The sequence below is a fragment of the Oncorhynchus masou genome, chromosome 25 (genome assembly GCF_036934945.1).
Source record: "Oncorhynchus masou masou isolate Uvic2021 chromosome 25, UVic_Omas_1.1, whole genome shotgun sequence".
In the NCBI taxonomy this organism is placed as follows: Eukaryota; Metazoa; Chordata; class Actinopteri; order Salmoniformes; family Salmonidae; genus Oncorhynchus; species Oncorhynchus masou.
The window spans coordinates 46,380,527-46,406,461 of NC_088236.1; the positions used below are offsets into that span (position 1 = coordinate 46,380,527).

The window sequence follows — 25,935 nt, forward strand, 5'->3', positions numbered from 1 at the left end:
ACAGCTGCACCATTGAGTACATCTTAACTGGCTGCATCACTGCTTGGTATGGCAACTGCTCCGGCAGACGACCGCAAGGCACTGCACAGGGTAGTGCGTACAGTCCTGTACATCACGGGGACCGAACTCCCTGCCATCCAGGACCTCTATACCAGGCGGTGTCATAGTAAGGCCCTAAAAATTGTCAGACTGCAGTCACCCAAGTCACAGACTGTTCTCTCTGCTACCGCACAGCAAGCGGTACCAGAGTCTAGGAGAAAAAGGCTCCTGAACAGCTTCTTCGCCCAAGTCATAAAACTGCTAAATAGTTTACCCTTTTTGCAATAACTCAGACAGTATGCACACACACTCACACATACAGTACTTCCACTGACACTCCAACACATTCTGCTGCTACTGTTTATTATCTATCCTGTTCCTTAGTCACTTTACCCTAACTAAATGTACGTATCTACCTCAAATTCCTAATAGCCCTGCACATCAACTCGGTATTGGTACCCCGTATACAGTGCCTTCGGAAAATTTTCAGACCCGACTTTTTGTTACATTTTGTTACGTTACGGCCTTGTTGTAAATTGATTAAATTGTTTTTATTCTGATCAATCTACACACAATACCCCATAATGACAAAGCAAAAATAGGTTTTAAGAAATGTTTGCTAATTTATAAAAAGAAAACAACTGAAACATTTTACTTACTTAAATATTCAGACCCTTTACTCTATACTTTGTTTAAGCACATTTGGCAGCAATTACAGCATCAATTCTTCTTGGGTATGACCACAAGCTTGGCAGACTGTATTTGGGGAGTTTCTATCATTCTTCTCTGCAGATCCTGTCAAGCTATGTCAGGTTGGATGGGGAGCGTTACTGCACAGCTATTTTCAGGTCTCTCCAGAGATGTTCGATCGGGTTCCAAGTCCAGGCTCTGGCTGGGCCACTCAAGGACATTCAGAAACTTTTCCAGAAGCCACTCCTGCGTTGTCTTAGCTGTGTGCTTAGGGTCGTTTTCCTGTTGGAAGGTGAACCTTCGCCCCAGTCTGAGGTCATGAGCACTCTGGAGCAGGTTTTCATCAAGGATCTCTGTACTTTGCTCCGTTCATCTTTGCCTCGATTCTGACCAGTCTCCCAGTCCCTGACGCTAAAATCATCCCCACCGCATAATGCTACCACCACCATGCTTCACTGTAGGGATGGTGCCAGATTTCCTCCAGATGTTACGCTTGGCATTCAGGCCAAAGAGTTCAATCTTGGTTTCATCGGAGCAGAGAATCTTGTTTCTCATGGTCTGAGAGTCTTTAGGTGCCTTTGGGCTGTTATGTGCCTTTTACTGAGGAGTGGTTTCCGTCTGGCCGCTCTACCATAAAGGCCTAATTGGTGGAGTGCTGTATGATCGTACTTCTGGAAGGTTCTCCCATCTCCACAGAGGAACTCTAGAGCTCTATCAGAGTGACCATTGGGTTCTTTGTCATCTCCCTGACCAAGGTCCTTCTCCATCGATTGCTCAGTTTGGCGATTGGGCCAGCTCTAGGAAGAGTCTTGGTGGTTGCAAACTTCTTCCATTTAAGAATGATGGAGGCCACTGTGTTCTTGGGGACCTTCAATGCTGCACACAATTTTTGGTACCCTTCCCCAGATCTGTCCCTCGACACAATCCTGTCTCGGAGCTCTACGGACAATTCCTTCGACCTCATGGGTTGGTTTTTAATCTTACATGCACTGTCAACTGTGGGACCTAATATAGGCAGGTTTGTGCCTTTCCTAATCATGTCCAGTCAATTGAATTTAACACAAATTGTAGAAAAATCTCAAGGATGATCATTGGATACAGGATGCATCTGAGCTCAATTTCAAATCTAATAGCAAAAGGTCTGAATAATTATGTTAATATGGTATTTCTGTTTTTGATTTGTACATTTCTAAAAACATGTTTATGCTTTGTCATTATGGGTTATTATGTGTAGATTGCTGAGGATTTTATTTTTATTTAATCAATTACAAATAAGGCTGTAGTGTAACAAAATGTTTAAAAAGTCTTCGTGTCTGAATACTTTCCGAAGGCGCTTTATATAGCCAAGCTATCATTGCTCATTGTGTATGTATTCCTTGTGTTACTATTTTTTCTATCATTATTATTTATTGTGTTCTGCATTGTTTGGGAAGGGCCCATAAGTAAGCGTTTCACTGTTAGTTTACGCCTGTTGTTTACGAAGTGTGTGACAATTACATTTGATTGATTTGATTTATGGCAGCCTGCAGTAGCCCGGCTGGCCTTCAATTTGAGTTATTCAGTAAGAGGGGGCAGCACTGAGCTAGCATGCAACGTCACTTCCTGGAGTAGCTCAAACTGCTCATGTTCTGTCTCAATGAGATGCCATCTTAACCAACTTTTTGGCTTCAATGGCTATTGAGTCTTCACAATGGAATGAATGGTGTCATGTGATCAATGGCTTTGTGCGTTCATATATACAGTCATTGGTCTGTGTCTGTGTTAGGAGACTCATCTATGTAACCAGTAGATGGGGCTAGAGATCAACGTTGCCTCCTGCTCTTTCTTCCTCATAGTTTCTGCCTCAGTTTATGACATAATAAAATGCCTCAATCATCACAACAAATCAAGATCCTTTTGAGAATTCAAGTTTGATGTATTTAAACTTAGACCTGTTTCGGTAAGGTATTGGGTGTATAGTTTTCACATCATTGCAGATATACTGGATTGAATTTAAAGGTTCAAGCATAGCCCTAACATCACAACATTTTATTGGTTTTGAACAGTGGTGTAAAGTACTTAAGTAAAAATACTTTAAAGTACTACTTAAGTTGTTTTGAGGGGGTATCTGTACTTTACTTTACTATTTTTGACTACTTTTACATTTACTTCACTACATTCCTGAAGAAAATAATGTACTTTTTACACAAGACATTTTCCCTGGCACTTAAAAGTACTCAAAAGTTCAATTTTGAATGCTTAGCAGGACAGGAAAATTGTCAATTTCAAGCACTTATCAAGAGACCATCCCTGGTCATCCTACTGCCTCTGATCTGGTAGACTCACTGAACACACATGCTTCGTTTGTAAATTATGTCTGAGTGTTGGAGTGTGCCACAGGGTTATCCGTACATTAAAATAACAAGAAAATGGTGCAGTCTGGTTTGCTTAATATAAGGAATTTGAAATGATTTATACTTGAACTTTTACTTTTGATACTTAAGTATATTTGAGAAATTACATTTACTTTTGATATTTAAATATATTTAAAACTTAACACTTTTAGACTCAAGTAGTATTTTACTGGATGACTCACTTTTACTTTAGTCATTTCCTATTAAGGTATCTTTACTTTTATTCAAGTATGACAACTGGGTACTTTTTCCACCAGTGGTTTTGAATAAGAACTGGCCTATCCTGTAACCTGACCTGGAAAAACTCTGGGTCCTCACTACAGTCTATAAAAGTGGGGCCTACCTACACCTGATCCACAGCAGTACCCTGCTCTCCATCCATCACATAGGCTCATGTTATCTCCATGCTCTACCGGTTTTCCCTTGGAGTGAGGAACAACGCCAGAGTCTCAGTCAGCCTGTGGACCTATTGGAACGATCCCAGCCTTGGCCTATACAGAGGGAATGGAGTATGAAGACGTGAAGCTGTAGCACCACACACACACTGGGTCTCTGTCTCTAGCTCCACAACATGCACACTGAGCAAGTCACCTCAAGCTCTGTTATTATTGCTGCTGTTATTGTCATAAAGGAGACAGATTGTTGAGTGGAGAGAAGGCGGAAGAAGAAGAACAGAGCGAGAACTCTAGTGAAGTTCCTCATTTGAGCAAGATGAAATGTGGGAGATCATCATCACAACCCATTGATATTGATCATCTACTCAGTGAACTGATCAGTAGACTATAGCCCGTTTACCTATACAGTCGCGTCCAAAATAATCACCCTTGTTAAAGATGAGCAAATAAGACTATAAAATAAATAACACAAATACTGAGCTATATTTAACCATTTTGTTTAATAAGTTATCATGTATGTCCTTCGGTCTGCCCTATTTAATTCAAACCATAGCTTTTCAATGGGGTTTCGAGTCTGGGACTGAGATGGCCATTGTAAAATGTTGATTTTGTTGTCAATTAACCGTATATTTGTGGATGTTGTTGTGTGCTTGGGGTTATTGTCTTTGTGGAAGATCCAATTAAAGCCCAGTTTCAACCTCCCGGCAGAGTCAACCAGGTTGTTGGCTAAAATGTCCTGGTACATGTTAGAGTTCATGATGCTATTGACCTTAATAACAAGGGCCCCAGCACCAGTGGAAGCGAAACAGCCCCATAACATCAAAGATCCACCAACGTATTTTACAGTAGGTGTTTTCTGCATATGTATCCTTCTTTCAATGCCAAACCCCCCAAGTGTGTGTGGCATAAGAGCTCTTTTTTGTCTCATCTGACCATAGTACTGGTTCCAATCCAAGTGCCAATGCCATTTAGAAAACTCCAGGCATTCACATTTTTTGGTCGCTCTCAATAAAGGCTTTTTTCCACAGAGGAGGTTGAGTCTAATTGTAGATTTGGATACTTGTTGACCCGAAGATGTGACCGAGTCCTGTAATTCTCATATATTGGCCCTTGGTCCATAGAACAGCTTCCAATCCCCGAGTGCCAATGCTCATTTAGGATTATTTCCTTTTCCCACCTCCTACCATAACCATTTTCTTTGCATCACAAACCATCTTCCTCACTGTACGTGGGGACAAGATACACTTGAGTCCAATACCAGAAAAGTTTACCACTGTTCCAGTGGATTTAAACTTCTTAATTGTTGCCCTAATAGTGATTAAGTGGTATATATTTTTTTTTTAACAATCTTTTTGTTTGTGAGTTCTTTGCCTTTTTCCATGGTAATGGATGACATAGGGATTTCACATTTGTGTACCTCATTTTCATACCCCAGTGAAACAGGAAGACATGGAAGGCCACAATATAAAGTTCCTTAAATTGAGAAAAAAGTAGAATGTCAATGCAGATAACATTTTTGTTTGATTTTATTTATACAAATCTTTAGGAGTGCTAACATTTTTGACACTTAACTTTTCGAAAGAAAAAAGTAATTACTCTTATGCTGAGCAATGTTATTAGTATAAAATAATATCATTTTTATAAAGTCCTTTTTGCTCATCTTTTGCAAGGGTGTCAATCATTTTGGATGTGACTGCATATCCCCATAATGGTTGTGGACTGTCTAATAACAATTCCCACACAAACCAAACCGTTACCTCATTTTGAAATGGCATTCCCCAGCTTGCTCTACTTGTTCCCTCCAACATGTAATGGCTTTCTGACAAAACATCTCGTATTCTGTCTGTATCCAGGATGGTATTCTACTTTCTAAGTTTCCTGAAAGGTTCTGGAAGTCAGACAGACAGACTGTATACTGAGTAAGTGCAAATCTTTGCCATTTTGCTCACTGGTCTATTCATAGCAGACATGAATCATTAAGATATAGTCTTTCCAACCGTCAGAGTTTTGTGTTTTAATAGAGGAAGTCTGGTAAGCGTTTAGTAAACGCCACGCAAACTGGGCTGGGGATTGCTGGGTTGCCATGGTTACTTGTAGTGATGTGGCTTATGGGTAATATTAGAAGGGCAGTGGGGGTGGGTGGGTGGTTACAGGTCATGGAGTTCTTGTACCCACGCCATCTCAATCCGAGTCTGTGTGTGTGTGTGAATGTGTGTGTGTGCCCGTGAGTGTGTAATTGTGTCTGCGTGCATGCAAAAGTGTTCGATGGCAATAACAACCCTCACATGTGCCACAATGTTGACAACACCCCTGCATCACCAGTAACCGACTGCCACCCAAACTCCTTTATAGCTGACGTCATTTCTCCTCATATTGTAGTAAATGGGGGGGGATTTACAAACGTGTGTGTGTGTGTGTGTGTGTGTGGCGGTGACCACTGGGTTGCTGTGTGTCGCCTGGCCAGAGATGTCAGTCAGGCAGTGATTACAGGCCTTAACCCTGTGTCCGTTGCTTTATCAGGGATGTGTTCAGCGTTCCTACTGAGCACCGCCGCCACAGCCTCGTTTAACGCAGTCTAAGAGCTAGTGACACACGGTGACATCCCCACCACCACATGTGGCTCTCGTTTCAGAGCTTTCTCCAGGATGAGGATGAGAGGATGTGAATCTGTGAAGAAAGGAGGGAGAATATAGCCATGCAGCTAACAAAAAATGTATTTGAGCTGACGTTTCAAGAGCACGCACGTCAACTTGCGATGAAAATATCGATAATCGACTCAAGCAACCCGTCTCTCAGAGAAATGGCAACTTTGTGATGGACGGAGGACTCTAAAGGCGTCCGCATGCTTCCCAGCCGAAACAGTTCAGTAGAGTTTGTGCGTACATTATGATGACATTTTGCAACGTTTTTGTTTGTTTGGATTTCGGTGAGGGTTTTTTCGGGCTGTCCGGGCACCAAAATTTCTTTCTGGAGGCAAGCCGATGTTCGGCGCCAAAGTCTACGCCCCTTCGTTGGTGATTGGTCAGTAGCAAAGAATCTTCAGTAAAGTCTTTGTCAAACAGAGAGAGGGACTGGAAGAGAGAAAGAGAGGTGGAGAGAAAGAGAGAGAGTTATACAATGTGTTTAGTAAGTCTAAGTATTTTGCCAGTGCGTGTGTGTAAAGTGTGTGTGCGTGCGCATGTGTTTGTGTGCGTGTGCATGCGTGTGTATGTAAGACACACTGGGGCTCCAGGGGAAGATAAGTCAGTCAGAGTAGCTGGGGAGGCGCATAGCTGAGGGGTGACCTCACCTGAGAGGCCAGGAGCTTCAACCCTGTCAGAGAGCAGACACATAATATATACTACTACAGGCCTGCATTCTCTCTCTCTCTCTCTCTCTCTCTCTCTCTCTCTCTCTCTCTCTCTCTCTCTCTCTCTCTCTCTCACTCTCACTCTCACTCTCTTCCTTCCTCCCTCCCTCCCTCAATTCAAATCAAGGGCCTTTATTGGCATGGGAAACATATGTTTACATTGCCAAAGCAAGTGAAATGGACAAACTAAAGTGAAATAAACAATAAGAATGCACAGTAAATATTACACTCACACAAGTTCCAAAAGAATAAAGACATTTCAAGTGTCATATTATGTCTATATACAGTGTTGTAACGATGTGCAAATAGTTAAAGTAAAAAAGAGAAAATAAATAAACGTAAATATGGGTTGTATTTACAATGGTGTTTGTTCTTCGCTGGTTGCCCTTTTCTTGTGGCAATAGGTCACAAATCGTGCTGCTGTGATTGCACATTGTGTTATGTCACCCAATACATATGGGAGTTTATCAAAATTTGATTTGTTTTTGAATTCTTTGTGGGTTTATGTAATCTGAGGGAAATGTGTGTCTCTAATGTGGTCATATATTTGGCAGGAGGTTAGGAAGTGCAGCTCAGTTTCCACCTCATTTTGTGGGCAGTGTGCACATAGCCTGTCTTCTCTTGAGAGCCAGGTCTGCCTACGGCAGCCTTTCTCAATAGCAAGGCTATGCTCACGGAGTCTGTACATAGTCAAAGCTTTCCTTCAGGTATTCTGCCACTGTGTACTCTCTGTTTAGGGCCAAATAGCATTCTAGTTTGCTCAGTTTTTTTTGTTAATTCTTTCCAATTTTGTTGGGTCTAATTGTGTTGCTGTCCTGGGGCTCTGTGGGATCTTTTTGTGTTTGTGAACAGCCCCAGCTTGCTTAGGGGACTCTTCTCCAGGTTCATCTCTCTGTAGGTGATGGCTTTGTTAAGGCAGGTTTGGGAATCTCTTCCTTTTAGGCAGTTGCAGAATTTAACAGCTCTTTTCTGGATTTTGATAATTAGCAGGTATCGGCCTAATTCTGCTCTACATGAATTATTTGGTGTTTTACGTTGTACACAGAGGATATTCTTGCATAATTCTGCATGCAAGGTCTCAATTTTGGTAATTGTCCCATTTTGTGAATTTTGGATTGGTGAGAGGACCCCAGACCTCACAACCATATAGGGCAATGGGTTTTATAACTGATTCAAGTATTTTTTAGCCAGATCCTAATTGGTATGTCAAATGTTATGTTCCTTTTGATGGCATAGAAGGCCCTTCTCTTTCTGAAATGCCTAGTTGAACAAAGGTTAAATACAAATTAAATAAACTATTCTTGCCTTGTCTCTCAGATCTTTCACAGCTTTGTGGAAGTTACCTGTGGCGCTGATGTCTAGATAGTATTAGTATTTGTGGTCCTGGCAACTGGACCTTTTTTAGAACACAACTATTTTTGTCCTACTGATATTTACTGTCAGGGCCCAGGCCTGACAGAATCTGTGTAGTCTCTCTCTCTCTCTCTCTCTCTCTTTCTCTCTCTCCTGCACACACATAAACACACCCTGGTGAAGGGTGCTTCCAGAACACACCCTAGTATCAGGCTGCCAGTGTGTTAGCTCATCCCAGCTGGGTTAGGAAGCACAGTTCAGAGCAGTCATGCTGAAACAGGAAAGGACCTTCCCCAAAGTTGGAAGCACAGAAGCGTCTAGAGTGTCATTGCATGCTGTAGTGTTAAGATTTCCTTCACTGGAACTAAGAGGCCTAGCCCGAACCATGAAAAAAAACCCAGACCATTATTTATCCTCCACCAAACTTTACAGTTGTCCTGGCATTCGCCAAACCCACATTTGTCCGTCAGATTAACAGATTGTGCTGACGTTGCTTCCAGAGGCATTTTGGAACTCTGTAGTGAGTGTTGCAACCGAGGACAGATGATTTGTACGCTCTTCAGCACTCTGTGGTCCCATTCTGCGAGCTTGTGTGGCCTACCACTTCGTGGCTGAGCTGTTGTTGCTCCTAAACGTTTCCACTTCACAATAACAGCACTTACAGTTGACCGGGGCAGCTCTAGTAGGGCAGAAATGTGACAAACTGACTGGATGGAAATCCTATGCCGGTGCCACATTGAAAGTCACTGAGCTCTTCAGTAAGGCCATTCTACTGCCATTGTTTGTCTATAGAGATGCATGGCTGCGTGCTCAATTTTACATATAGTGTATGATCACTTTGCTTGGAACTTCATACAAATCATGCGCTGATGTCTTTGAGAGATATGTGTAAAGATAAATATTTTTCAGCTAAGCCTGCATATCATTATTCATAATTGAACCTCAACATGGCTGTGAGCTTAATAGATCAGAATAGATGGAAAGACTACAGTAGGCATTGAATGCCTGAGAATGATTCCCTCTGCTGATTTGCCTATGGCAGTGTTTTCCTTGGAGGATAGATAATGCTGTGTAGCACGGTAATGACCAAAAAACAGCACACAGCCTTCAAAGGTAGGACACATTCCAGTAGTAAGTAGTAAATTCACGAGACAACTAAACATGATAATGTCCTGGGAAAGGCTGTACTTATCGGTTCAGTAAGCAGACTGTAAAGCATACCAGCCTTAGCTCATACTGCGTAAGTGTTTTTAAAGTAAATTTTGAGAAGATATTCTCTTCCTGAAGAATGACCTAGCCATGTAAGGTATGGGCAACCGTGCACATTACACCTCACTCACAAAATAACATCTTCATTATAGAACACCTTTCTATATCTGAAAACCTCTGCTTATATACTACAAGGAAATACATCGCCGTGCAACAATGTACTGCGTAATCAACCATGCCTATAACCCTGTTTATAAACGTGAATGAGCCTACCATTTCTAGCAAAGGATATACTGTACATAGTGACCAATAACAACCGCCTAGACACACAATCGAGAGAGCTGAGACAGAATGTTTCCTTTGGGATACTCATCTCAACACTCTGTTAGCCTGAACAAACTCAGTGTGGGTATTTCAGGCCACAGGAAAGCAACCAACAGCAAATTCTCTTACGCCAATTTAGAGAGAGAAATAGTTTCAGTAAAAAGTCAAATGAATACCCCCCCGCCTCCCCAAACAGCCCCCCTCCGAATCTCACCTCACCCTTCTCTCACTAAAAGCCACATCCAACAAAAACTGCCTGCCACCGCACCCAAGCAGAGGAAATGCCAGAGCCGTCTGAAGTGAAGCGTAACAGCACAACAGTTCACATCCAGCCAGGGGCACCAGACAGGCCAGAGAGAAGCCCCTAATGACAGGAAGTTGTAAGAATAATAGATGCATGGGGATATAGGGATGTCTTACCCTCTGTCCTATAGCCTTGGCGATGAACCAGTGGAGGGGGAGGCAGGGGGTGGCTGGGGTGGTAGGCGCAGGGGGGTTGTAGGTGGGCTCCCGTGGAGGTTTAGCCTTTTAAGGAGCGATGCAGTGAAATCGACTGCAGAGGTGGCACAGGTGGATAGGAGTTTGTGGTATCACTACTGTACATGCAGTAGTAAAGAGTGTGTAGAGAGTGCCTTGTCAGATTAAAGGGATTGACAGGGCCGGTTCCAGGCATAAGTGACATTGTCACGCCCTGACCATAGAGAGCCTTGTTATTCTCTATTTTGGTTAGGTCGGGGTGTGACTAGGGTGGGTAATCTAGTGTGTTTATTTCTATGTTGGCCTGGTATGGTTCCCAATCAGAGGGAGCTGTTTATTTCCCCACCCAATCAGAGGGAGCTGTCATTTCCCCACTGTGTTTTGTGGGATCTTGTTTATGTGTATTTGCCTGTGAGCTATTCATTGACTTCGTTTGTTCTTTATTGTTTTTGTACATTTCATTCATTTAACATGAGGAACCCATATCACGCTGTGCTTTGGTCCGAATGTTCTTACGACGATCGTGACAGAAGATCCCACCACACCACGACCAAGCAGCGTGCCCAGGAGGAGAAGGTATCCTGGACTTGGGAGGATATCCTGGATGGGAAGAGATCCTGGACTTGGGAGGTAATCCTGGCAGGACAGGATCGCCTTCCTTGGCGGCAGACGCAAGGAGAGAAGGGAGGACAGGGACCATGCCGGGGTTTACGGCCACAAAGAAAGCCCAAAAAACAGCCCGACAAGATTTTGGAGGGGGGGCACAAGGGGTGGTCGGCGGAGCCAAGGAGTGAACCAGAGCCAGAGTACTCGTCCTGAGGAGCATGCTATGAGTCTGGTGAAATCTGTGCCGGCTCCACGCACCAGGTCTCCAGTACGCCTCCACAGCCCAGTACGTCCTGTGCCAGCTCTCCAAACTCGCCTTAAGGAGCGTGTCATTGGTCCGGTACCATTTGTGCCGGCTCTACGCACCAGGTCTCCAATGCGTCTCCACAGCCCAGTACGTTCTGTGCCAGCTCCTCGCACTCGCCGTGCGAAGCGAAGTGTGTCATCGTTCCGGTACAATTGATGCCGGTTATACGCACCAGGTCTCCAGTACGCATCCACAGCCCAGTACGTCCTGTGCCAGCTCCACGTACTAGGCCTCCCGTGCGCCTTCGCAGTCCGGTACATCCTATGCCTGCTTCGCGCACTCGCCCTGAAGTGTGTGTCACCAGTTCGGTGCCACCTATACCGGCTCCACGCACTAGGTCCAGAGATTCTGGCGACGGTTCACAGTCCGGAACCTCCTCCAACGGTCCACAGTCCGGAACCTCCTGTGACGGTACACAGTCCGGAACCTCCAGCGATGCGGTCCACAGTCCAGAACTTCCAGCGATGTCCTGCTCCAGGGCAAGAGCCTTCCTCTGCGCCGGTGTCCAGTCCAAACACGGCGTCCAGTCCTGCTCTATGGCCGGAGTCTTCTTCTGCGCCATTGCTCAGACCAGATATGGCATCCTGTCCCGCTCCTTGGCAGGAGCCTTCCTCTGCACCGATGTCCAGGCCAGGGCTGGTGTCCAGTCCCGCTCCATGACAGGAGCCTTCCTCTGCACCGATGTCCAGGCCAGGGCTGGTGTCCAGTCCCGCTCCATGACAGGAGCCTTCCTCTGCACCGATGTCCAGGCCAGGGCCGGTGTCCAGTCCCGCTCCATGACAGGAGCCTTCCTCTGCACCGATGTCCAGGCCAGGGCCGGTGTCCAGTCCCGCTCCATGACAGGAGCCTTCCTCTGCACCGATGTCCAGGCCAGGGCTGGTGTCCAGTCCCGCTCCATGACAGGAGCCTTCCTCTGCACCGATGTCCAGGCCAGGGCTGGTGTCCAGTCCCGCTCCATGACAGGAGCCTTCCTCTGCACCGATGTCCAGGCCAGGGCTGGTGTCCAGTCCCGCTCCATGACAGGAGCCTTCCTCTGCACCGATGTCCAGGCCAGGGCTGGTGTCCAGTCCCGCTCCATGACAGGAGCCTTCAGGAGCCTTCCTCTGCACCGATGTCCAGGCCAGGGCTGGTGTCCAGTCCCGCTCCATGACAGGAGCCTTCCTCTGCACCGATGTCCAGGCCAGGGCTGGTGTCCAGTCCCGCTCCATGACAGGAGCCTTCCTCTGCACCGATGTCCAGGCCAGGGCTGGTGTCCAGTCCCGCTCCATGACAGGAGCCTTCCTCTGCACCGATGTCCAGGCCAGGGCTGGTGTCCAGTCCCGCTCCATGACAGGAGCCTTCCTCTGCACCGATGTCCAGGCCAGGGCCGGTGTCCAGTCCCGCTCCATGACAGGAGCCTTCCTCTGCACCGATGTCCAGGCCAGGGCTGGTGTCCAGTCCCACTCCATGACAGGAGCCTTCCTCTGCACCGATGTCCAGGCCAGGGCTGGTGTCCAGTCCCGCTCCATGACAGGAGCCTTCCTTGACACCGAGGTCCAGTCCAGGCACAGTGTTCAGCCCGGGTCCATGGCTGGATCTGCGGGATGAGCGGGTTCTTCACCACGCACCAGAGCCGTCACCAAAGCTGGTGGATCCGCGAGCTGAGTGGGTTCTTCATTCCGCACCAGAGCCGCCACCGATGCTGGCGGATTCCGCGGGTTGAGCGGGTTCTTCGGCTCGCACCAGAGCCACCACCAATGCTGGTGGATCTGCGAGCTGAGTGCGTACTTTGCCCCGCACCGGAGCCGCCACAGACGCTAGATGCCCATACGGACCCACCTATAGAGTCAGGTTTTGCAGTCAGAGTCCGCAACTTGGGGGGTAAGAGGGACCCATATCACGCTGCGCTTTGGTCCGAATGTTCTTACGACGATCGTGTCAGACATAAATGTGTAGAGTTTAAATTAACTTTGAGACTGCAAAAATATCTCTCCAACCCATGTCAAAATGGGTAGAATTGCAGGAAATTATCTGTAACACTGGAGAAAATAAATAATCTCTGCCCCATGGCAAAATGAGTAGAAATGCCTGACATTTGTTAAACGTTTTCTCTCCATTCCATGGCATAGTGTGTAGAATTGCAGAAAACATTCTTCAATTGTCCAATGTAGCTGTATTTATTTCAATATCAAATACATTTTTGGTAACAATTAAGTTCCTGACTGTGATTGTTTTCAATTAAAATTGTAAAAAAGATATGCTCTTTTTGGCAGAGAGGTTTGGAACTCTCTTTCTTATTGGTCAGATAACTAATTTATTGCAAGGGGATATCACCATGGAAAGCCAAAACTCCATCCCACCAAAACTGGTAGAGATTTCAGGTGGTCTTTTCAAAATAGCTCTTAAACTAAAATAGCATTATCATCATGTTAGTAATTTCACATTATTATTTCAGCCTCAGTGTGGAAATATAAGAAATATAAAACACCAAAAAAAATCATGTTTTTGCAGGCACTGGGCCAACATTTTATCTACTCCCCATGGCAAATTTGTAGAATTTCAGGAAATTAACATTAAAACTTTAAAATTCTTCTCTTCACCGTCAAGAGGGGGGCCATTAAAATGTTTTGCCGCGAGGTAGGGGGCCCTCCAACCAAATTGCGCTTAGGGTTTCCAAAAGCCTGGTGATTGTACAAAAAAAAGAGGAAGATGGAAAAAGCATGGTTCCGTATTTTTTTATTTTAAGGTGGTTATGGTTTGATATGCCAGAGTCTGATGAGCAGATATTCACTGGAGCTTAGTCACTCTCTGTCTGTCCACTGAATCTCTGAAGATCTAAGGGGAAACTCTGGATCTCTGGATTGGCACATCAAAAACAAAAATACCATCTATCAAATGACACATCTGCACTGAATTATCACAAAATTACAATGAAGAAAATGCTGAGAAACTTTCCTAAATGTAAGGTCTATGCATACCCCCTCCCCTACACTCAAATAACAGAGAACTGAGTCTGAAAATGTGTGTGTGTGTGTGTGTGTGTGTGTGTGTGTGTGTGTGTGTGTGTGTGTGTGTGTGTGTGTGTGTGTGTGTGTGTGTGTGTGTGTGTGTGTGTGTGTGTGTGAGTGTGTGTGTGTGAGTGTGTGTGAGTGTGTGAGTGTGTGTGTGTGTGTGTGTGTGCGTGCGTGCGTGCGTGCGTGCGTGCGTGCGTGCGTGAGTGCGTGCGTGCGTGCGTGCGTGCGTGTGTGTGTGTGTGTGTGAGTGTGTGTGTGTGTGTGTGTGTGTGTGTGTGTGTGTGTGTGTGTGTGTGTGTGTGTGTGTGTGTGTGTGTGCGTGCGTGCGTGCGTGCGTGCGTGCGTGTGTGTGTGTGTGTGTATGGCACTGGGCATGTATTGTCCAGACCCCCAGCTGTTCTCAAACACAGAAAAAGACCCTTTACTTTTTCGTCTTTTTTTTACATGCTGGCTACCTCAGACACAGTTCCCGCAAAATTGGTCCCTCTGTTTCTTCAAGGGTCTTGATGGAGATGGCCCTCACTGTAAATGGCTTCTCTGGCAGCTGCCAAGGGCTGCTTGGGGCCTACTCAAATGGCTAGGGGGACAAAGAGAGTGACAGCTCCATACCTGCCCCCACACCCCCACCCCCATGCCTCCTCTAAACCTCAGCGGCATCACCACCTCTCCTTCACTGGCACTCCTCACACGTCGTTTTCCCCATCCCTCCGAATGCCAATATAAAGTGGTGTGTTTCCCTGCGGCTTTTCATGAACCTGACATAAACCATGCCAGACAGATACACATCATCAAATCAAATGTATTTATATAGCCCTTCTTACATCAGCTACTATCTCAAAGTGCTGTACAGAAACCCAGCCTAAAACCCCAAACAGCAAGCAATGCAGGTGTAGAAGCACGGTGGCTGGGAAAAACTCCCTAGAAAGGCCAAAACCTAGGAAGAAACCTAGAGAGGAACCAGGCTATGAGGGGTGGCCAGTCCTCTTCAGGCTGTGCCGGGTGGAGATTATAACAGACACATGGCCAAGATGTTCCAATGTTCATAAATGACCAGCATGGTCAAATAATAATAATCACAGTAGTTGTCAAGGGTGCAACAAGTCAGCACCTCAGGAGTAAATATCAGTTGGCTTTTCATAGCCGATCATTCAGAGTATCTTTACCGCTCCTGCTGTCTCTAGAGAGTTGAAAACAGCAGGTCTGTGACAGATAGCACGTCCAGTGAACAGGTCAGGGTTCCATAACCACAGGCAGAACAGTTGAAACTGGAGCAGCAGCACGGCCAGGTGGACTGGGGACAGCAAGGAGTCATCATGCCAGGTAATCCTGAGGTATGGTCCTAGGGCTCAGATCCTCCAAGAGAGAGTGAAATAAATAAAGAGAGAATTAGAGAGAGCATACTTAAATTCACACAGGACACCAGATAAGACAGGAGAAGTACTCCAGATATAGCAGACTGACCCTAGCCCCCCGACACAAACTACTGCAGCATAAATACTGGAGGCTGAGACAGGAGGGGTCAGGAGACACTGTGGCCCCATCCGATGATACCTCCAGACAGGGCCAAAGAGGCAGGATATAACCCCACCCACTTTGCCAAAGCACAGCCACCACACCACTAGAGGGATATCTTCAACCACCAACTTACTATCCTGAGACAAGGCCGAGTATAGCCCACAAAGATCTCTGCCACGGCACAACTCAGGGGGTGCCAACCCAGACAGGAAGACCACGTCAGTGACTCAACCCACTCAAGTGACGCACCCCTCCTAGGGACGGCATGAAAGAGCACTAGTAAGCTAGTGACTCAGCCCCTGTAAGTGGGTTAGAGGCAGAGAATCCCAGTGGAGAGAGGGGAACCGGCCAGGCAGAGACAGCAAGGGCGGTTCGTTGCTCCAGAGCATTTCTGTTCACCTTCACACTCCTGGGCCAGACTACACTCAATCATATGACCTACTGAAGAGATGAGTCTTCAGTAAAGACTTAAAGGTTGAGACCGAGTCTGCGTCTCTCACATGGGTAGGCAGACCATTCCATAAAAATGGAGCTCTATAGGAGAAAGCCCTGCCTCCAGATGTATGCTTAGAAATTCTAGGAACAATTAGGAGGCCTGCGTCTTGTGACCGTAGCGTACGTGTAGGTATGTACGGCAGGACCAAATCGGAAAGATAGGTAGGAGCTTTTTAGGTTAGCAGTAAAAACTTGAAATCAGCGCTTGCCTTAACAGGAAGCCAGAGTAGGGAGGCTAGCACTGGAATAATATGATCAAATGTTTTGGTTCTAGTCAGGATTCTAGCAGCCGTATTTAGCACTAACTGAAGTTTATTTAGTGGTTTATCCGGGTAGCCGGAAAGTAGAGCATTGCAGTAGTCTAACCTAGAAGTAACAAAAGCATAGATTAATTTTTCTGCATAATTTCTGGATAGAAAGTTTCAGATTTTTGCAATGTTACATTGATGGAAAAAAGCTGTCCTTGAAACAGTCTTGATATGTTCGTCAAAAGAGAGATCAGAGTCCAGAGTAACGCCCAGAGTCCTTCACAGTTTTATTTGAGACGACTGTACAACCATCAAGATTAATTGTCAGATTCAACAGAAGATCTCTTTGTTTCTTGGGACCTAGAACAAGCATCTCTGTTTTGTCCTTATGTCTGAAACACAGGCTTCTAGCGAGGGCAATTTTGGGGCTTCACCATGTTTCATTGAAATGTACAGCTGTGTGTCATCCGCATAGCAGTGAAAGTTAACATTATGTTTTCGGATGACATCCCCAAGAGGTAAAATATATAGTGAAAACAATAGTGGTCCTAAAACGGAACTTTGAGGAACACCGAAATGTACAGATGATTTGTCATAGGACAAACTATTCACAGAGACAAACTGATATCTTTCTGACAGATAAGATCTAAACCAGGCCAGAACTTGTCCGTGTAGACCAATTTGGGTTTCCAATCTCTCCAAAAGAATGTGGTGATTGATGGTATCAAAAGCAGCACTAAGGTCTAGGAGCACGAGGACAGATGCAGAGCCTCGGTCTGACGCCATTAAAAGGTCATTTACCACCTTCACAAGTGCAGTCTCAGTGCTATAATGGGGTCTAAAACCAGACTGAAGCATTTCTATACATTGTTTGTCTTCAGGAAGGCAGTGAGTTGTTGCGCAACATCCTTTTCTAAAATTTTAGAGAGGAATGGACGATTCGATATAGGCCGATAGTTTTTTTTTTCTGGGTCAAGGTTTGGCTTTTTCAAGAGAGGCTTTTATTACTGCCACTTTTAATGAGTTTGGTACACATCCGGTGGATAGAGAGCCATTTATTATGTTCAACATAGGAGGGCCAAGCAGAGGAAGCAGCTCTTTCAGTAGTTTAGTTGGAATAGGGTCCAGTATGCAGCTTGAAGGTTTAGAGGCCATGATTATTTTCATCAATGTGTCAAGAGATATAGTACTAAAACACTTGAGTGTCTCTCTTGATCCTATGTCCTGGCAGAGTTGTGCAGACTCAGGACAACTGAGCTTTGGAGGAATACTGTCACGCCCTGGTTGTATTATATTTTATTTGTCTTCATTTATTTGGTCTGGCCAGGGTGTGACATGGGTTTATTGTGGTGTGTTTTGTCTTGGGGTGTCTAGCATAGTCTATGGCTGCCTGAGGCGGTTCTCAATCAGAGTCAGGTGATTTTCTTTGTCTCTGATTGGGAACCATATTTAGGCAGCCATATTCTTTGAGTATTTCGTGGGTGATTGTTCCTGTCTCTGTGTTTGTTCTCACCAGATAGGCTGTATAGGTTTTCAGGTTCTGTTTGTTGTTTTGTATTGTTCATTTTTTCATTCGTCATTAAACATGTCTCAAAGATACCACGCTGCATTTTGGTCCGCTTCTCTTCCACCAGACGAAAGCCGTTACAAATACACAGATTTAAAGAGGAGTCCGTAATTTGCTTTCTAATGATTATGATCTTTTCCTCAAAGAAGTTCATGAATTTATTACTGCTGAAGTGAAAGCCATCCTCTCTTGGGGAATGCTGCTTTTTAGTAAGCTTTGCGACAGTATCAAAAAGAAATTTCTGATTGTTCTTATTTTTCTCAATTAAGTTGGAAAAAGAGGATGATCTTCGATACTACAAGGTACTGTCTTTCCAAGCTAGTCGGAAGACTTCCAGTTTGGTGTGGCGCCATTTCCGTTTCAATTTTCTGGAAGCTTGCTTTAGAGCTCGGGTATTTTCTGTATACTAGGGAGCTAGTTTCTTATGACAAATGTTTTTAGTTTTTAGGGGCGTGACTGGGCGTGATCTAGGGTATTGCGCAAGGTTAAATTGAGTTCCTCGGTTAGGTGGTTAACTGATTTTTGTCCTCTGACGTCCTTGGGTAGGCAGAATGAGTCTGGAAAGACATCAAGGAATCTTTGGGTTGTCTGAGAATTTATAGCACGACTTTTGATGCTCCTTGGTTGGGGTCTGAGCAGATTATTAGTTGCGATTGCAAACGTAATAAAATGGTGGTCCGATTGTCCAGGATTATGAGGAAAACATTAAGATCCACAATGACTACAAGGTCCGATAGGAATTCAGAGAACTCAGTGAGGAACGCTGTACATGGCCCAGGAGGCCTGTAAACAGTAGCTATAAAAAGTGATTGAGTAGGCTGCATAGATTTCATGGCTAGAAGCTCAAAAGACGAAAACGTCTGTTTTTTTGTTGTAAATTTAAATTTGCTATCACGTGTGATATGGTCACTAGTGTCCCTAGTGTAACCAGGAGGTGAGGCCTCATTTAACACAGTAAATTCATCAGACTTAAGCCATGTTTCAGTCAGGCCAATCACATCAAGTTATGATCAGTGATTAGTTCATTGACTATGACTGGCTTGGAAGTGAGGGATCTAACATTAAGTGGCCCTATTTTGAGATGTGAGGTATCACAATCTCTTTCAATAATGGCAGGAATGGAGGAGGTCTTTATTCTAGTGAGATTGCTAAGGCGAACACCGCCATGTTTTGTTTTGCCCAACCGAGGTCGAGGCACAGACACGGTCTCAATGGGGGTAGCTGATGGGGACATCATCAGCTGTCTTGTGTAGCCGTTGTTTTCTGGATAATGTTAGCTCACAGAAAGTGAGAGATGATGTACATGAATGGCTCTCAAAATAGTTCATTGTGGTTGTATGCACATCACTTACTGAAAGTAAAGCTCAAGAACCAAAACTGGTCCCCGAAAATGTCCTACTACATCATATATATGTGCAGTACATCATTGCTCTCTCTCGCTTTCTCTGCTGTGTCACGCTATGCAACCTCAATGGATAATACTGGGCAGGCCTGGCCCAGCCTTCTTCTTTCACTGTGTAACTCGTCCAATGTGCATGTGCATCTTCTCACTCCAATGGCCAGGTGCTGAAGCTCATTGGCTGGAACTCAAATTGCTAGGTGCTGGCCCAGAAGGCCAAGTTCACAGTACTCAAAATTGCGATACAAAACTTCCAGAAAACAGTCACTTTCAAGCTAAAGATGTCGTGGCTAGTTGAGGTAAGACAGTAATTGTGCTCATATATAATGCAAGTATGAACTACACAGTGACACAAAACGGGAGGTAAAAAAATGGCTTACCCCTCGTCAGCAAAGTTCAGAATGTCTCTTTAAGGCAAGTTAATGCTAGAACCCTTAGTTACTTCCAATTTTGGACCTATAAATGAATGATACAGTATATACCGATTGATTCTTGAAGAATAGAACTTAGAAATGCCTCTTGAACTGAGTCCAACTGTTGTATCCCACCAGAAATATAAGCTTGTTTTACTCCAATGTTCGTAAACAATGTGCCCCCCCCCCCCACACACACACACACACACACACACACACACACACACACACACACACACACACACACACACACATTCGTCAGGAGGAGGTGGGGCTTTGAGTGAAAACGTATTTCCATCTCACTGCAGAAAGTCTGCAACAGCCTCAACCACCCAGTGTGTGTGTTTGCAGCCTGCATAGCTTGCTGGCGGACTGTCACCTTCTTCCCCACTTGAAACTTCCATTACTTTGCATGAGATAAGCCTCCTTACTAATCGTTCTCCCGGCCGTGAAAGCGCGTCAGTGTGGCCGTGTTCAGTTTCTAGTACGACTTGCGAAGTGAAGAAATCTTCGGAAGTGGATTGTAGAAAACTTCATCACGATGCGAGCGATTAACCTCGATACCTATAGCCTGTCACTGCTCACGGCCAAAGAGGACATTCTCAACCCCCGCTCATCAACCAACTGGTAGGCCTAAACATCCTTATTTGCTCTTAAGTGCCTGAATATAGTTGCAAGCTCAAGTTGAGTATTCCTTTAGTCGCATTTTAAACTCCCATAAGGAAGTTTCTAAATACTTATTGGATAGTTCGTTACATAAATATCCGGTTTCATTCAGAGCTACGTAAACGGTCCCAGCATTTGGATCTTGTTTTCTCGTTTACAAGAAGAAAGGGTGTTGTGTAATTCAAACTTGATTGAATTGGTTCCAGGAGTGGAAAGATTATGGAGGTAGTCAAAGGATAACATAAAACGGTGCTCTAGGTCTAGATATAGGCTAGGCATAGAGGAAGTGATAGTGATAGTACCAGTGATAGTCAGGGCAACTCAGGTGGCACAGTTACGCCTCGATCACACCGATAGTGTTTTTTGCACCCTGGTACACCAGAAGAACATGCAGAGGCAGTTGCCGTGCGTTCTGTGTGGCGCGTACTTTGGATTTATCGAACGTAGGCTATGCATCACATTGTATGCGTTGACAGCTTGCCAGAAATTTTAACGGAAGGTGAATGTTGAACTTTTGTTGCACACATCCAGGTGATGCTGCGTACCATTTCGCGCTTTCACTGTAGGTATTATTGAGGCGTTAGTGCAAGTAGTCTGCAGAGTGCCCTTACCATACAACCAACGGAGGTTAGTGCGCGTGCCAAACTGTTGGCTACCTGTGTGGCGTGCACGTCTTTCTTTTAGCACCTGGCCTGCGCTTTTTCCGGCCTCGCGTGGAGTGACTCTGCTATTCTCCCCAGGGCTCTTTGACTTTATTCTTTGTGCTCAGCGCACAGCTCGGGTGTCTGCCGACATGGCGATCTTTGAGATAGACTGTAATTCAACACAGAGAGGTACTAAACAGTACACGCACCCACAGACATAGAGACACACACGAACAGCATTGACGCATAGAATACCATGCATTGTAATGGAGAATAAATAGCCTATTTATTTCCCCTCCTGAATTGGTGGGCAAATATTTGCAAATCCAATTTATTGGACCCATTTTTCCCTTTGAACCCAAAGCTCCGAGAAGTTCGAGGGCTGAGGGTGCTGCAGCACCCCCTGAAAAATCGGAAGAAAAAACAAAACATAAAAGTTGTGCACTGGGCCTTTACTAGTCTTGTATTAGCGATCGATATAGGCGTCTGTAGTGCAGGCAGACGCCTACAAAAAAATAATCTGCATCCCCACATGTTTGAACCCTGTGGTGGATAGCTCAGAGACACATATTTAGGACACCTTTAATTATGCCCAATTAGTGCCATGTTCCTTTGAACTTCTGAATGTGGGTGATCTCTCTGTTATGTTGACTGTGATCCCACACAATTATAGATAATAGAGATGTTGCCATGGTGATGTCATAATGATCTGTGGGCTCCGCTTTGTGGTTTACCACCCATCTATCACCCATCCGAGGTTGTGTGGCTGTGTTTTTCAACAAACTGTTATAGGTCGTATGATGGTGAACGTCATAGAAAATACATTTGCTGATTCATGAATGCATAATAACTGCTCTATTGACTCAGAAACCTCTTGACACACTCAACCAGAGTAAGTATGCTTTCTCAAACAGTGAACTAAGAAAGTCTCCCTCCGACAAAGAGAAGGTTGACAGAGAAATGTACGCGTGCAGGAGTACATTGTGTCATTGCCAAGTACCTCAACTCCATGATGATTTCATCCACAGAGTTAAGCACAAGACTAGAGTTTTTGAAATGAGGCTTGGCAGCTCTGTCGTCATGGTGATTTAGCCAAACAGCGTTTGGCTAGGAAGGGCAGACATACCGTCATTGGCTGCCAAGCTATCCCCACAGGAACTGGGCTGTTACCATCACTATGCTGTGTCCACATACCCTACTGATGAAACATGTATTCACAACCCTTGACTTTTTATGTTACAAAGTGGGATTAAAATTGGGGTGGCAGGTAGCCTAGTGGTTCGAGTGTTGGACATGTAACCGAAAGGTTGCAAGATCAAATCCCTGAGCTGACAAGGTAAAAATCTGTCATTCCGCCCCAGCACAAGGCAGTTAACCCACTGTTCCTAGGCCACCATTGAAAATAAGAATTTGTTCTTAAACTGACTTGCCTAGTTAACTAAAGGTACAATAAAACAAAATACAGGCTTCAGCTTTAGTGGATTGTAGCAGGCCGCAAGCCTAATTGTTTGCTCAATTACTACAAATCTTTGTCTCGCTGTTTTTCACACCCCTCTCTGTTTCTGTTTCTCCAACCTGGTCTGTCTCTGTGTCTCTGTCTCTCGCTCATTCCTGAGCTGAGCATCAGTGTAAATCAATAGGCCACAGTGCTCCCTCAGCATTAGTTCTTGTCATCACCAAAATAGAGCATGCTGGGAGCTGAGAGAGACCAGTGAGGCCAAACACTCAGTAGATATCTCTCTCAATTCAATTCAAGGGGCTTTATTGGCATGGGAAACATATGTTAACATTGCCAATGCAAGTGAAGTAGATAATAAACACAAGTGAAATGAACAATAAAAATCAACAGTAAATATTCCACTCACAGAAGTTCCAAAAGAATAAAGACATTTCAAATGTCATATGCTGTAGCGATGTGCAAATAGTTAAAGTACAAAAGGGAAAATAAATGTGGGTTGTACAATGGTGTTTTTTCTTCACTGGTTGCCCTTGTGACAGTAGGTCACATTATTAAATCAAATCTAATTTATTTCTAAAGCCCTTCTTACATCAGCTGATATCTCAGTGCTGTACAGAAACCCAGCCTAAAACCCCAAACAGCAAGCAATGCAGGTGTAGAAGCGTATATTGATGCCCTGTCTCTAATAACAGACACCGAGAGAGAGGAAACCCACACTGAAAGGCTGAATAACACTGGACTGAATTGAGAAGGGGGCGTAATAATGACATCATCATTCGTGTGTGTGTGTTGTGTGTAGAGAGACCGAGAAGGGGGAGTTTGAGTTGGGGAAAAGGTTGTTTTGTAGCGTGGCCCTCCCACCCCCACCGTGTTGGTCTTGAGGTCCCACTGTGTATTATCTAATGACCTTGTGTTGTGAATGGGGAACCAGCCTCTGTATGGGAAGGCACCTAAGAATAGAGGGGCTGCCTATTCAACAACACAGCTCCGGAGGTCTCTCCTTGTTCCCTTTAATGACTGTGGACTCTAGACTGTTTCGCACACAGCCTCCAAACTGGTGTGTGTTATTTGTGTGTGTCAGTGTCTGAAGCAGTAGTCAAAATGACATGAACATTCACCCTACTACTGTAACTTTGTAAACCAGACACTTATTGTAAGTCCAAAGAGACATATATGGCAATGTACAAGGCTGCAAATGGAAATGGTTGTAAGCTGTCTCACGCACACTATTAACTCACATACTTCTTCATTCTGATTGTAACCCTCATAAAAGTACAGCTACAGCTTATTTTAGCAACAGCACACTAAGGGCTGAAAAATTCCCCTTTCTCACTTTTCATGACTCCATAAAATACCTCAGTCAGTAGCCATGCTCCTAATGCTGATCAAAGGCAGACACACTTTAATTTACTTTCCATCCAAAAGGACTGGGCACTGTGTAGACTTGAGGAATGTTTATGCCAGAATTTCACGATCTAAATGTAATTTCTCTGTCGACGTTTTTGGGTGTACTCTTGTCAGGCAGACTGCATATATGGGCAGCAGTGTTGTTGGAATACCAAATAGACAGAGTATTGTTGTACCAATCCAGTGTAACTGGGGTTGCAAAGCTACCAGTAATTTACCAAAGTTACCAGCATCTTCAATCATTTAGATAATTAACAGAATCTATGCCAATCTATCGTAACTTTGGTAATTTATACTTGAATAACTATTTTTTTAATTATTCAGAACATTGACAACAAATAAAGTGCCTTCAAATAGTATTCACAATCATTGACACAATCCATGTTACAAAGTGGGAATACAATTTATTTAATTGTCCTTTTTTGTCAACGATCCACAACAATGTCAAAGTGGATGAAGAACTTTACGATTAAAAAAAAATATTTTAAAATTGAATACTAATATCTTGCTTAGATAAGTATTCAACCACCTGAGTCGATACATGTTAGAATCACATTTGGCAGCGATTACAGCTGAGTGTTTTTGGGTGAGTCTCTAAGAGCTTTGCATACCTGGATTGTACAATATTTGCCCCTTTTATTCTTTAAAAATTTCTTCAAGCTCTGTCACGTTGGTTGTTGATCATTGATAGACAGCCATTTTCAAGTTTTACCATAGATTTTCAAAACTGTAACTAGGCCACTCAGTAACATTCAATGTCGTCTTTATAAGCAACTCCAGTGTATAGTTGTCCTTGTTTTTTAGGTTATTGTCCTGCTGAAAGGTGAGGTTTGTCACCCAGGGTCTGTTGGAAAGCAGACTGTACCAGTTTTTCCTTTAAGATTTTGCCTGTGCTTAGCTCTATTACTGTGATTTTTATCCTAAAAAACTCCCCAGTCCTTGCCGATGACAAGCATATCCATAACACGATGCAGCCACCACCATGCTTGTAAATATAAAGAGTGTAAAAAGTGGTACTCTGTGATGTGTTTTGTTGGATTTGCCCCAAACTTAACACTTTGTATTCAAGACAAAAAGTACATTTATTTTCCCATTTTTTTGTAGTATTACTTTAGTGCCTTATTACAAACGGGATACATGTTTTGGAATATTTTATTCTGTACAGGCTTCCTTTTTTTCACCCTGTCATTTAGGTTAGTATTTACAATGCTGTTAAGGGCTGATCCCATTTAGTTGATAGGCTGTTGGTCGGCCGAGATTTCTTTAGTCGAGCAGTAGCAAAAAATATATAGAATTTCATGGTTTACAAGACACTTCTCTGATCCGCGCCTGTCTGAGTGGACTAATCCATTGTGGAGGCCGTGGGGATGGCACAGTCCATCACCAAGACGTGCTACTAAAATTGTACATGGTTATATTACGTAAAAACATTGGTGCAACACTCGTAAAAAATTATATTATTTTTATTTGTGTTGCTTTCTCTTCTTGCATTGGATCTCGGTTGCTGACCGTGGTTCTGAAATATCAGTGCGCTGAATTGCCGTCTTTTCTTAGACCATGACGCTATGTGCATAATAGCAAAGTTAACCAGCATATTGATGTTGAGAAGAATGCGGCGGAGGCAGCAGCCGAGTTAGGAGACAAGAAAACAGCACTTGCCTTACTTTTCTAAGAAAAGTGAGGAGAGCGGAAACGGCAGTAGGTCTATAATCAATAGACTAATTGTTAAATGTGCCTGGCTTTATACTGTTAATCATCCATATACTGTATGTCTAGAGAAATAAGACAGATCCTGCTTCTGTTTGAGTGCTTGATCAATAGCCTACTGATTCTGTGAGCACCAAGCCTCACGCAACCACATGTGGGATAACCAATTTCACAAATTCAGCTGTTTTTAATCTTTGCAATGCTGTAATAAAGGCTTTACACTTTTTTAAATATATTAGAACAGCCTCTCTGGTATTACTTAAGTTATTTAGTGTTGTTT

General features: G+C 44.2%; 1 pseudogene; it reads left to right on the forward strand.

Annotated features, from left to right (window-relative positions):
* The first annotated feature begins 20,076 nt into the window (after positions 1 to 20,076).
* Positions 20,077 to 25,935, forward strand: part of LOC135514400 (drebrin-like protein A) — a 62,509-nt pseudogene continuing 56,650 nt past the window's right edge.